Below are 13,331 nucleotides of genomic sequence, written 5' to 3' on the forward strand. Positions count from 1 at the left end.
GATTTGGTACTGATCTGCCCTAAACCATATTTTAGAGTTATTAAACATGCAAGATGAGTGCACCATGTTAAACTAGGCATTTTTCTACCCCATTTACATATAAAGTTTGTTAAGTTTGGAGCTATGGTTATTTAGTTATGAAATAAATCATTTTAGCATGCATTTAAGCAAATTTAATCAAACAACATTTTAAACATTTTAAATATAGATGAAAGTTGCAAATTATTAATCTACACAAAATTCTAAACATTTTACATATAAGGTTTGTCTAATTCTGATGCATGGTTCATGAGTAATTATATGCATGAAGGCTAGGGTCTTTTCTGTAAAACTGCACTCTCTGGTTAATTAGCAAAATCGCAGAGGCAGGAAAAAAACAACGGGCCGAAACTGGCAGGCCCAGAAGTGCACAGGGGAGGCTGGAGGGGGCTGCTCACCCATGGGCTCGGCCCAGGAGTTGAAGGGGAGGCCGCTGGTATGGATCTGGCGAAGGGAAGGTGTTGCTAGGCCTCAGTCAACCCGATGCGGTCCTCGCGCGGGCACAGGTGTGCGCTCGCACGCACACAAGATGCAGAGGCTGCGGAGGCGCGAGGTTCAAAGCGGCAGCAGGCGGCGAAGATGAGCGGTTCCAGGTGCGGGACGTCGTTCTCCAGCGAGGTTCGACGAGGAGGTCTGGGCGCGAGGAGAAGACCAGGACGGCTGGGAAGAGGCCGGAACGGAGCGGGACACGGCCGCCGGCAGCGGGACCTTGATGACCCACAAGTATAGGGGATCTATCGTAGCCTTTTGGATAAGTAAGAGTGTCGAACCCAACGAGGAGCAGAAGGAAATGATAAGCAGTTTTCAGTAAGGTATTCTCTGCAAGCACTGAAATTATCGATAACAGCTAGTTTTGTGATAAGGTAATTTGTAACGAGTAGTAAGTAGTAAAAGTAAATAAGGTGCATAAAGATGGCCCAATCCTTTTTGTAGCAAAGGACAAGCCTGGACAAACTCTTATATGAAGGAAAGCGCTCCCGAGGGCACATGGGAATTATCGTCAAGCTAGTTTTCATCATGGTCATATGATTCGCGTTCGGTACTTTGATAATTTGATATGTGGGTGGGCTGGTGCTTGGGTACTGTCCTTACTTGGACAAGCATCCTACTTATGATTAACCCCCACTGCAAGCATCCGCAACTACAACAGAAGTATTAAGGTAAACCTAACCATAGCATGAAACATATGGATCCAAATGAGCCCCTTACGAAGCAACGCATAAACTAGGGTTTAAGCTTCCGTCACTCTAGCAACCCATCATCTACTTATTACTTCCCAATGCCTCCATCTAGGCCCAAACAATGGTGAAGTGTCATGTAGTCGACGTTCACATGACACCACTAGAGGGATAACAACATACATCTCATCAAAATATTGAATGAATACCAAATTCACATGACTACTAATAGCAAGACTTCTCCCATGTCCTCAGGAACAAATGTAACTACTCACAAAGCATACTCATGTTCATAATCATAGGGGTATTAATATGCATAATGGATCCGAACATATAATCTTCCACTAAGTAAACCAACTAGCATCAACTACAAGGAGTAATCGACACTACTAGCAACCCACGGGTACCAATCTGAGGTTTGGATACAAAGATTGGATACAAGAGATGAACTAGGGTTTGAGATGAGATGGTTCTGGTGAATATGTTGATGGAGACTGACCCTCTCCCGATGAGAGGATCGTTGGTGATGATGATGGTGATGATTTCCCTCTCTCAGAGGGAAGTTTCCCCGGCAGAACAGCTCCGCCGGAGCCCTAGGTTAGTTCCGCCTCGTGGCGGTGGAGTTTCATCCCGTAAGCTTGCTTTTGATTTTTTTTCTTGGACGAAAGACCTCATATAGCAGAAGATGGGCATTGGAGGGCCACCAGGGGGCCCATGAGGCAGGGGGGCACGCACAGGGGGGTAGGGCGCTCCCCCACCCTCGTGGCTGGTGGGTGGCCCCCCTCTGGTACTTCTTGCGCTTAATATTTTTATATATTCTGAAACGTGCTCCCGCGAAGTTTCAGGACTTTGGGAGATGTGCAAAATAGGTCTCTAATATTTGCTCCTTTTCCAGCCCAGAATTCCAACTGCCGGCATTCTCCCTCTTTATGTAAACCTTGTAAAATAAGAGAGAATAGGCATAAGTATTGTGACATAATGTGTAATAAGAGCCCATAATGCAATAAATATCGATATAAAAGCATGATGCAAAATGGACGTATCAACTCCCCCAAGCTTAGACCTCGCTTGTCCTTAAGCGAAAGCCGAAATCGAAAGATATGTTCACATGTTTAGAGATAGAGGTGTCGATAAAAATAAAATATGGACATGAGGGCATCATGATCATTATTAGAACAACAACATATATATATATATATATATATATATTGTCATATGATCTCTTATGCTAAAGTAACAATTCAATCACAATTTCAAGTATGAATCATAAACTTCATTGAAAACTAACAAACTCTAATCTCAGTCATTGAGGCAATTGCAATTTATCATAACATAGGAAAGAGTCAATAGAAGAGCTTTTCAGCAAGTCCACTTACTCAACTATCATTTAGTCTTTCACAATTGCTAACACTCACGCAATATTTATGGGTATGAAGTTTTAATCGGACACAAAGAAAGATAGGGGCTTATAGTTTTCCCTCCCAATGTTTTGCCTCAAGGTTAATGTCAACAATAATAGTTCATGAAGACTCACATCCAATTAGCTATATATATTAGGATCTTTCCAACCCATTGTGCTTGCCAAAGGATAAAATGTAAAAAGGAAAGGTGAAGATCACCATGACTCTTATGTAAGGTAGAAGATAAAAGTAAAATATAGGCCCTTCGCAGAGGGAAGCAGAGGTCGCTTTTATGGTTGGATGCACAAAATCTTAATGCAAAAGAACGTAACTTTATATTGCCACTTGTTATATGGACCTTTATTATGCAGTCCGTCGCTTTTATTTCTTCCACATCACAAGATCGTATAAAGCTTATTTTCTCCACACTAATAAGTCATACATATTTAGAGAGCAATTTTTATTGCTTGCACCTATGACAACTTACTTGAAGGATCTTACTCAATCCATAGGTAGATATGGTGGACTCTCATGGCAAAACTGGGTTTAGGGATATTTGGAAGCACAAGTAGTATCTCTACTTGGTGCAAAGAAATTGGCTAGCATGAGAGGGAAAGGCAAGCTCAACATGTTGGATGATCCATGACAATATAATTTATCTCGGATGTAAGAAAACATAACCCATTACGTTGTCTTCCTTGTCCAACGTCAACTCTCAGCATGTCATACTTTAATGAGTGCTCACAATCATAAAAGATGTCCAAGATAGTATATTTATATGTGGACCTCTCTTTCTTTATTACTTCATATTAATTGCAACGATGACCAAAACTATGTTTGTCAACTCTCAACAACTTTTATTCATGATACTCTTTATATGTGAGCTCATTACTCCCCATAAGATCCATATGATCTCTTTGTTTCTTTTTATTTCTTCTCTTTTATTTTATTTAATTCCCTCAAGATCATAGCAAAATAATCAAGCCCTTGACTCAACACTAATCTTTATCATATAGCTCACGCACTTGATTACATTGAGGGATCATAAAGCAAAACTCACAACTAGATCATACTAAAACTTTATTCTACTAGATCAAGATATTACCAAAATGATCGAACTAAGAAAAATGGTAAAGATAAAAGGTGTGATGGTGATATGATACCGGGGCACGCCCCCAAGCTTGGCAGTTGCCAAGGGGAGTCCCATACCAGATACTCAGTTCTTCTTTGTTGGTGAAGAAGGTGGAGTTGTTGATGATGGATAGTCGCACATCGAGCGTAGGAGGTCCTCCAACTTGCGGATAATGCCCTTGAGTGCGATGATATGCTCCTTCAACAAAATATTTTCACGTGTGAGATACTTGTTTTGTATACGAGCTAACTCAATCATCTTGAAAGCTTCGATCTAAGTTGGGGTAAGAAGATTGTGATCAAGTTGAAGGATGTCTTCTGCTGCCGGAGCTTGGTCCTCCGTGGCCTTCTTGATCCCTTCATCCTTGTTGATCTCCATAGGTTCTTCCCTCTCTAGTTCTATCTTCATTAGCCAAGCATCGTTGTCACCATTGTTGGAGGAAGAGGGAGATGACATGATGCCTAGCCTTGACAACCCTGACAGAAAACAGCTCGAAAGAAAGACAGGAGATATTTGCATGATACGGTGGTCAAAACCTTCGGGAGGTTATATAATGAATTTTTACCGACCAAAAGAAGTATCGTGCAAGAAAACGGAGTTCGGAAAGCGCACGAGGTGCCCACGAGGCAGGGGGGCACGCCCAGGGGGTAGGGCGCGCCCTCCACCCTCGTGGAAGCCCCGTGTCCTTTCCGATCTACTTCTTATTTTCCTATTTTTTTATATATTCCAAAACAGAGAAATATTGCCATTAGAACTATTTTGGAATCGGTTTACTTACCGTACCACATACCTATTCCTTTTCGGAGTCTGAAATGTTCCGGAAAGTGTCCCTTATGTATTCCTCCAGGATTACGGTTTCATGATATTAGTTTCAACATTTATAGGATTACCTAAGATATAATGTTTGATTCTTTGACCATTCACCACCCTCGGATTTGTGCCTTCGAAGTTGTTGATTTTTATGGCACCAGAACGATAGACCTCCTCGATAACGTAAGGACCTTCCCATTTAGAGAGAAGATTGCCTGCAAAAAATCTCAAACGGGAGTTGCATAGCAATACATAATCACCTACATTGAACTCATGCATTTGTATCCTTTTGTCATGCCATCTTTTAACTTTTTCTTTAAACAATTTGGCATTTTCATGAGCCTGGGTTCTCCATTCATCAAGTGAGGTAATGTCAAAAAGCCTCTTCTCACGAGCAAGTTTGAAGTCATAGTTGCGCTCTTTAATAGCCCAATATGCCTTATGTTCTAATTCAAGAGGTAAGTGACATGCTTTACCATAAACCATTTTATACGGAGACATGCCCATAGGATTTTTATATGCAGTTCTATAGGCCCATAATGCATCATCAAGTTTCTTGGACCAATTCTTTCTAGACTATTAACAGTCTTTTGCAAAATTAATTTGAGCTCTCTATTACTCAATTCTACTTGACCACTAGACCGTGGGTGATAATGAGATGCAATTCTATGATTAACATCATACTTAGCAAGTATTTTACGAAAAGCACCATGAATAAAATGTGAACCACCATCAGCCATTAAATATCTAGGGACTCCAAACCTCAGAAAAATAACTTCTTTAAGCATCTTAATAGAGGTGTTATGATCAGCACTACTAGTTGGAATAGCTTCTACCTGAAGGAAATATGCCCTAGAGGCAATAATAAAGTTATTATTTATTTCCTTATATCATGATAAATGTTTATTATTCATGCTAGAATTGTATTAACCGGAAACATAATACATGTGTGAATACATAGACAAACAGAGTTTCACTAGTATGCCTCTACTTGACTAGCTCGTTGATCAAAGATGGTTATGTTTCCTAACCATAGACATGAGTTGTCATTTGATTAACGGGATCACATCATTAGGAGAATGATGTGATTGACTTGACCCATTCCGTTAGCTTAGCACTTGGAAGGGCTCCTAGTTCTACTAGGAAAGGAGGAATCCTACTCCCGGTGGGAGTAGGACTCCCCTAGGGCGCGCCATAGAGAGGGCCGACCCTCCCCCTCCTCCACTCCTTTATATATGGGGGCAGGGGGCACCCCAAAGACATACAAGTTGATCAGTTGATCTCTCCCAGCCGTGTGCGGTGCCCCTCTCCACCATATTCCACCTCGGTCATATCATAGCGGTGCTTAGGCGAAGCCCTGCGTCGGTAGCAACATCATCACCGTCACCACGCCGTCGTGCTGACGGAACTCTCCCGTGAAGCTCTGCTAGATCGGAGTTCGCGGGATGTCATCGAGTTGAACGTGTGCTGAACTCGGAGGTGTCATGCGTTCGGTACTTGGATCGGTCGGATCGTGAAGACGTACGACTACATCAACCGCGTTGTGCTAACACTTCCGCTTTCGGTCTACGAGGGTACATGGACAACACTCTCCCCTCTTGTTGCTATGCATCACCATGATGTTGCGTGTGCGTAGGAATTTTTTTTGAAATTACTACGTTCCCCTATAGTGGTATTAGAGCCTAGGTTTTATGCGTTGATGTTGTGCACGAGTAGAACACAAGTGAGTCGTGGGCGATATAAGTCATACTGCTTACCAGCATGTCATACTTTGGTTCGGCGGTATTGTTGGATGAAGCGGCCCGGACTGACATTACGCGTACGCTTACGCGAGACTGGTTTTACCGCCGTGCTATGCACACAGGTGACTAGCGGGTGTTAGTTTCTCCAACTTTAGTTGAACCGAATGTGGCTACGCCCGGTCCTTGCGAAGGTTAAAACAGCACCAACTTGACAAACTATAGTTGTGGTTTTGATGCGTAGGTAAGAACGGTTCTTGCTCAGCCCGTAGCATCCACGTAAAACTTGCAACAACAAAGTAGAGGACGTCTAACTTGTTTTTGCAGGGCATGTTGTGATGTGATATGGTCAAGACGTGATGAGATATAAGTTGTTGTATGAGATGATCATGTTTTGTTTAAGTTATCGGCAACTGGCAAAAGCCTTATAGTTATCTCTCTACTTCATAAAGATGCAAGCGCCAAATAATTGCTTTACTTTTACTCGCTATTCAACTAGCAATCTGTTGCAATAACCAATTGTTGGGCGAGACAACCAGTTGACGACACATTGATATATGATCAGGATGATGGAGATCATGGTGTCATGCCGGTGACGATGGAGAATCATAGACTATGCTTTGGAGATGGAGATCAAATGCACAAAGATGATGACGGCCAATATCATGTCACATATTTTGATTGCATGTGATGTTTATCTTTTATACATCTTATTTGGCTTAAGTTCGCGCGGTAGCTTTTATAAGATAAATCGTCTTCACTAAGATTATCAAGGTACAAGTGTTCTGCCTGAGTATGCACCATTGCGAAAAGTTTCTTCGTGGCTAAGACACCACGTGATGATTGGGTGTGATAGGCTCTACGGTGCAAATACAAAGGGTGCAAAACAGTTGCACACGCGGAATACTAAGGTTAAACTTGACGAGCCTAAGCATATAACAGATATGGCCTAGGAACACGGAGACCGAAAGGTCGAGCGTGAATCATATAGTAGATATGATCAACATAGTGATGTTCACCATTGAAACTACTCCATCTCACGTGATGATCGGACATGGTTTAGTTGATTTGGATCACATGATCACTTAGATGATTAGAGGGATGTCTATATAAGTGGGAGTTCTTAAGTAATATGATTAATTGAACTTTAATTTATCATGAACTTAGTCCTGGTAGTATTAGCATATCTATGTTGTAGATCAATAGCTCGCGATGTTGCTCCCCATTTAATTTTTATATGTTCCTAGAGAAAACTAAGTTGAAAAATGTTAGTAGCAATGATGCGGATTGGATCCATGATCTGAGGATTATCCTCATTGCCGCATAGAAGAATTATGTCCTTGATGCACCGCTAGGTGACAGACCTATTGTAGGAGCAGATGTAGGCGTTCTGAACATTTGGCTAGCTCAATATGATGACTACTTGATAGTATAGTGCACCATGCTTAACGTCTTAGAATCGGGGCTTCAAAGGCGTTTTTAACGTCATGGAACATATGAGATGTTCCAGGAGTTTAAGTTAATATTTCAAGCAAATACCCGAGTTGGGAGATATGAAGTCTCCAACAAGTTCTATAGCTAAAAGATGGAGGAGAATAGCTCAAGCAGTGAGCATGTGCTCAGATTGTCTGGGTACTACAATCGCTTGAATCAAGTGGGAGTTAATCTTCCAGATAAAATAGTGATTGACAGAATTCTCTAGTCACCATCACCAAGTTAGTAGAACTTCGTGATGAACTATAATATGCAAGGGATAACGGAAACGATTCCCAAGCTCTTCGCGATGCTTAAATCGACAAAGGTAGAAATCAAGAAAAGCATCAAGTGTTGATGGTAAACAAAACCTCTAGTTTCAAGTAAAGGGACAAAGGGAAGAAAGGGGAACTTCAAGAAGAACGACAAGCAAGTTGCTGCTCAAGTGAAAAACCCAAGTCTGAACCGAAGCCTGAAACTGAGTGCTTCTACTGCAAAGGGACTAGTCATTGGAAGCGGAACTACCTCAAGTATTTGGCAGATAAGAAGGATGGCAAAGTGAACAAAGGTATATTTGATATACATATTATTGATGTGTATTTTACTAGTGTTCGTAGCAACCCCTCTATATTTGATACTGGTTCAGTTGCTAAGAGTAGTAACTCGAAACGGGAGTTGCAGAATGAACAGAGACTAGTTAAGGGTGAAGTGATGATGTGTGTTGGAAGTGGTTCCAAGATTGATATGATCATCATCGCACACTCCCTATACTTTCGGGATTAGTGTTGAACCTAAATAAGTGTTATTTGGTGTTTGCGTTGAGCATGAATATGATTTGATCATGTTTATTGCAATATGGTTATTCATTTAAGTAGGAGAATAAATTGTTGTTCTGTTTACATGAATAAAACCTTCTATGGTCATACACCCAATGAAAATGGTTTGTTGGATCTCGATCATGGTGATACACATTCTCATAATATTGAAGCCAAAAGATGCAAAGTTAATAAGGATAGTGCAACTTATTTGTGGCACTGCCGTTTAGGTCATATTGGTGTAAAGCGCATGAAGAAAATCCATGCTGATGGGCTTTTGGAATCACATCATGCTTGCGAACCATGCCTCATGGGCAAGATGACTAAGACTCCATTCTTCGGAACAATGGAGCGAGCAACAGACTTGTTGGAAATCATACATACTGATGTAAGCAGTCCGATGAATATTGAGGCTCGCGGCAGGTATCATTATTTTCTGATCTTCACAAATGATTTGAGCAGATATGAGTATATCTACTTGATGAAACACAAGTCTGAAACATTTGAAAAGTTCAAAGAATTTCAGAGTGAAGTGGAGAATCATCGTAACAAAAATAAAAAGTTTCTACGATATGATCACAGAAGTAAACTATTTGAGTTACGAGTTTGGCCTTCAGTTAAAACAATGTGAAATAGTTTAACTACTCATGCCACCTGGAACACCACAGTGTAATGGTGTGTCCGAACATCATAACCGTACTTTATTAGATATAGTGCAATCTATGATGTTTCTTACCGATTTACCACTACAGTTTTGGGGTTGTGCATTAGAGTCAACTGCATTCACGTTAAAAAGGGCACCATCTAAATCCATTGAGACGACACCGTATGAACTGTGGTTTGGCAAGAAACCTAAGTTGTCGTTCCTTAAAGTTTGGGGTTGCGATGCTTATGTGAAAAGTTTCATCCTGATAAGCTCAAACCCAAATCAGAAAAGTGCGTCTTCATAGGATACCCAAAAGTTACTGTTGGGTACACCTTCTAGCACAGATCCGAAGGCAAGATATTCGTTGCTAAGAATGGATCCTTTCTGGAGAAGGAGTTTCTCTCGAAAGAAGTGAGTGGGAGGAAAGTAGAACTTGATGAGGTAACTGTACCTGCTCCCTTATTGGAAAGTAGTGTTGGGAAACGTAGCAATTTCAAAAAATTCCTACGCACATGCAAGATCATGGTGATGCACAACAACGAGAGGGGAGAGTGTGTCCACGTACCCTCGTAGACCGAAAGCGGAAGCGTTAGCACAACGCGGTTGATGTAGTCGTACGTCTTCACGATCCGACCGATCAAGTACCGAACGCACGGCACCTCCGAGTTCTGCACACGTTCAACTCGATGACGTCCCTCGAACTCCGATCCAGCCGAGTGTTGAGGGAGAGTTTCGTCAGCACGATGGTGTGGTGACGATGATGATGTTCTACCGACGCAGGGCTTCACCTAAGCACCGCTACGATATGATTGAGGTGGATTATGGTGGAGGGAGGCACCGCACACGGCTAAGAGATCAAGAGATCAATTGTTGTGTCTATGGGGTGCCCCTTGGCCACGTATATAAAGGAGTGGAGGAGGGGGGGAGAGGGCCGGCCCCTATGGCGCGCCCTGGAGGAGTCCTACTCCCACCGGGAGTAGGATTCCCCCCCTTCCAAGTAGTAGGAGTAGGAGTCAAGGCAAGGGAAGGGAGAAGAGAAGGAAGGAGGGGGTGCAAGCATCTCAGAGTTGGAATATACGCTTTGATAAGTTGATCAAAGCATATAGTTTTATACAGACTTGCGGTGAAGCCTGTATTTACAAGAAAGTGAGTGGGAGCATTACAACATTTCTGATAAGTATATGCGAATGACATATTGTTGATCGGAGATAATGTAGAATTATTCTGCAAAGCATAAAGGAATGTTTGAAAGGAGTTTTTCAAAGAAAGACCTCGATGAAGTTGCTTACATATTGAGCATCAAGATCTATAGAGATAGATCAAGACGCTTGATAAGTTTTTCAATGAGTACATACCTTGACAAGATTTTGAAGTAGTTCAAAATGGAACAGTCAAAAAGGAGTTCTTGCCTGTGTTACAAGGTGTGAAGTTGAGTAAGACTCAAAACCCGACCGCGGCAGAAGATAGAGAGAGAATGAAAGTCATTCCCTATGCCTCAGCCATAGGTTCTATAAAGTATGCCATGCTGTGTACCAGACCTATTTGTATACCCTGCCCTGAGTTTGGCAAGGGAGTACAATAGTGATCTAGGAGTAGATCACTGGACATTGGTCGAAATTATCCTTAGTGGAATAAAGATATGTTTCTCGATTATGGAGGTGACAAAAGGTTCGTCGTAAAGGGTTACGTCGATGCAAGTTTTGACATTGATCCAGATGACTCTAAGTCTCAATCTGGATACATATTGAAAGTGGGAGCAATTAGCTAGAGTAGCTCCGTGCAGAGCATTGTTGACATAGAAATTTGCAAAATACGTACGGATCTGAATGTGGCAGACCCATTTACTAAACTTCTCTCACAAGCAAAACATGATCACAGCTTAGTACTCTTTGGGTGTAAATCACATAGCGATGTGAACTAGATTATTGACTAGTAAACCCTTTGGGTGTTGGTCACATGTCGATGTGAACTATTGGTGTTAATCACATGGTGATGTGAACTATTGGTATTAAATCACATGGCGATGTGAACTAGATTATTGACTCTAGTGCAAGTGGGAGACTGAAGGAAATATGCCCTAGAGGCAATAATAAAGTTATTATTTATTTCCTTATATCATGATAAATGTTTATTATTCATGCTAGAATTGTATTAACCGGAAACATAATACATGTGTGAATACATAGACAAATAGAGTTTCACTAGTATGCCTCTACTTGACTAGCTCGTTGATCAAAGATGGTTATGTTTCCTAACCATAGGCATGAGTTGTCATTTGATTAACGGGTCACATCATTAGGAGAATGATGTGATTGACTTGACCCATTTCATTAGCTTAGCACTTGATCGTTTAGTTTGTTGCTATTGCTTTCTTCATGACTTATACATGTTCCTATGACTATGAGATTATGTAACTCCTGTTTACCGGAGGAACACTTTGTGTGCTACCAAACGTCACAACGTAACTGGGTGATTATAAAGGTGCTCTACAGGTGTCTCCGAAGGTACTTGTTGGGTTGGCGTATTTTGAGATTAGGATTTGTCACTCCGATTGTCGGAGAGGTATCTCTGGGCCCTCTCGGTAATGCACATCACCTAAGCCTTGCAAGCATTGCAACTAATGAGTTAGTTGCGAGATGATGTATTACGGAACGAGTAAAGAGACTTGCCGGTAACGAGATTGAACTAGGTATTGAGATGCCAATGATCGAATCTCGGGCAAGTAACATACCAATGACAAAGGGAACAACGTATGTTGTTATGCGGTTTGACCGATATAGATCTTCGTAGAATATGTAGGAGCCAATATGAGCATCCAGGTTCCGCTATTGTTTATTGACCGGAGACGTGTCTCGGTCATGTCTACATAGTTCTCGAACCCGTAGGGTCCGCACGCTTAAAGTTCGATGACGGTTATATTATGAGTTTATGTGTTTTGATGTACCGAAGGAGTTCAGAGTCCCGGATGAGATCAGAGACATGACGAGGAGTCTCAAAATGGCCGAGACGTAAAGATCGATATATTGGATGACTATATTCGGACATCGGAAAGGTTCCGAGTGATTCGGGTATTTTCGGGAGTACCGGAGAGTTACGGGAATTCGCATTGGGCCTTAATGGGCCATACGGGAAAGGAGAGAAAGGCCTCAAAGGGTGGCCGCACCCCTCCCCATGGGCTTGTCCGAATTGGACTAGGGAGGGGGGGGGGTGATGGGGTCATGTACCTAGGGTAGGGTCATGGACCTGATCTAAGTACCTTACCCAAGGACACCCTTAGAAGAGGTCGCCTTCCAGTCGACCAACGAAGGACTCACTCGACTGCATTGAAGGACTCGACCACGAAGACTCACTCGACCACCAGGAGGTCAAGAGGCACTCTGCACTGCAACAGCCTGTAATTAAGTAGGCTTTATGATAGTAAAGACACTTTATGTGGGGCGTTACCAGTAACGCCCCAGACTTAACTCACCTTAAACCCTCTCCTACGTGGGCTGGCTGGGGTCCTGGCGCACTCTATATAAGCCACCCCCCTCCACAGGTAGAAGGGTTCGGCACCTTGTAACTCATATACTCATAATCCACTCGACCGCCTCCGGGCTCCGAGACGTAGGGCTATTACTTCTTCCGAGAAGGGCCTGAACTCGTACATCCCTTGTGTTTACAACCTCTCCATAGCTAGGACCTTGCCTCTCCATACCTATCCCCCACTCTACTGTCAGGCTTAGAACCACGACAGTTGGCGCCCACCGTGGGGCAGGTGTTTTAGCGATTTTGTGGAGAAGTTGCGATTCTTCCGAGTACTTTCATCATGGTGTCTGCTGGAGTTTTGGTCGAGGGTCAAGAGATCCGTCTCGGCACTCTCACCTTCATCGCCGACGACTCCGCGTGGCTCCAGGAGGCTCCACTCGACGTTGATGCGCTCCCCGTCCGCGGTGCGACGCATTTTCGCGCATGTGTCCGCGGCGTTCTGCTGCGGCAACCGTCGACCCAGTATCGGTCGGCTCCTCCATCGTCCACCCTCCCGGTCTCCCGCCAGCGCAAGCGCTCGGGCCGGTCGAGGCTTCAGCGATGGGTGAGGCACGCGGTGGCTCGCCAATCG

Source organism: Triticum aestivum, chromosome 1A (genome assembly GCF_018294505.1).
Source record: "Triticum aestivum cultivar Chinese Spring chromosome 1A, IWGSC CS RefSeq v2.1, whole genome shotgun sequence".
Lineage (NCBI taxonomy): Eukaryota > Viridiplantae > Streptophyta > Magnoliopsida > Poales > Poaceae > Triticum > Triticum aestivum.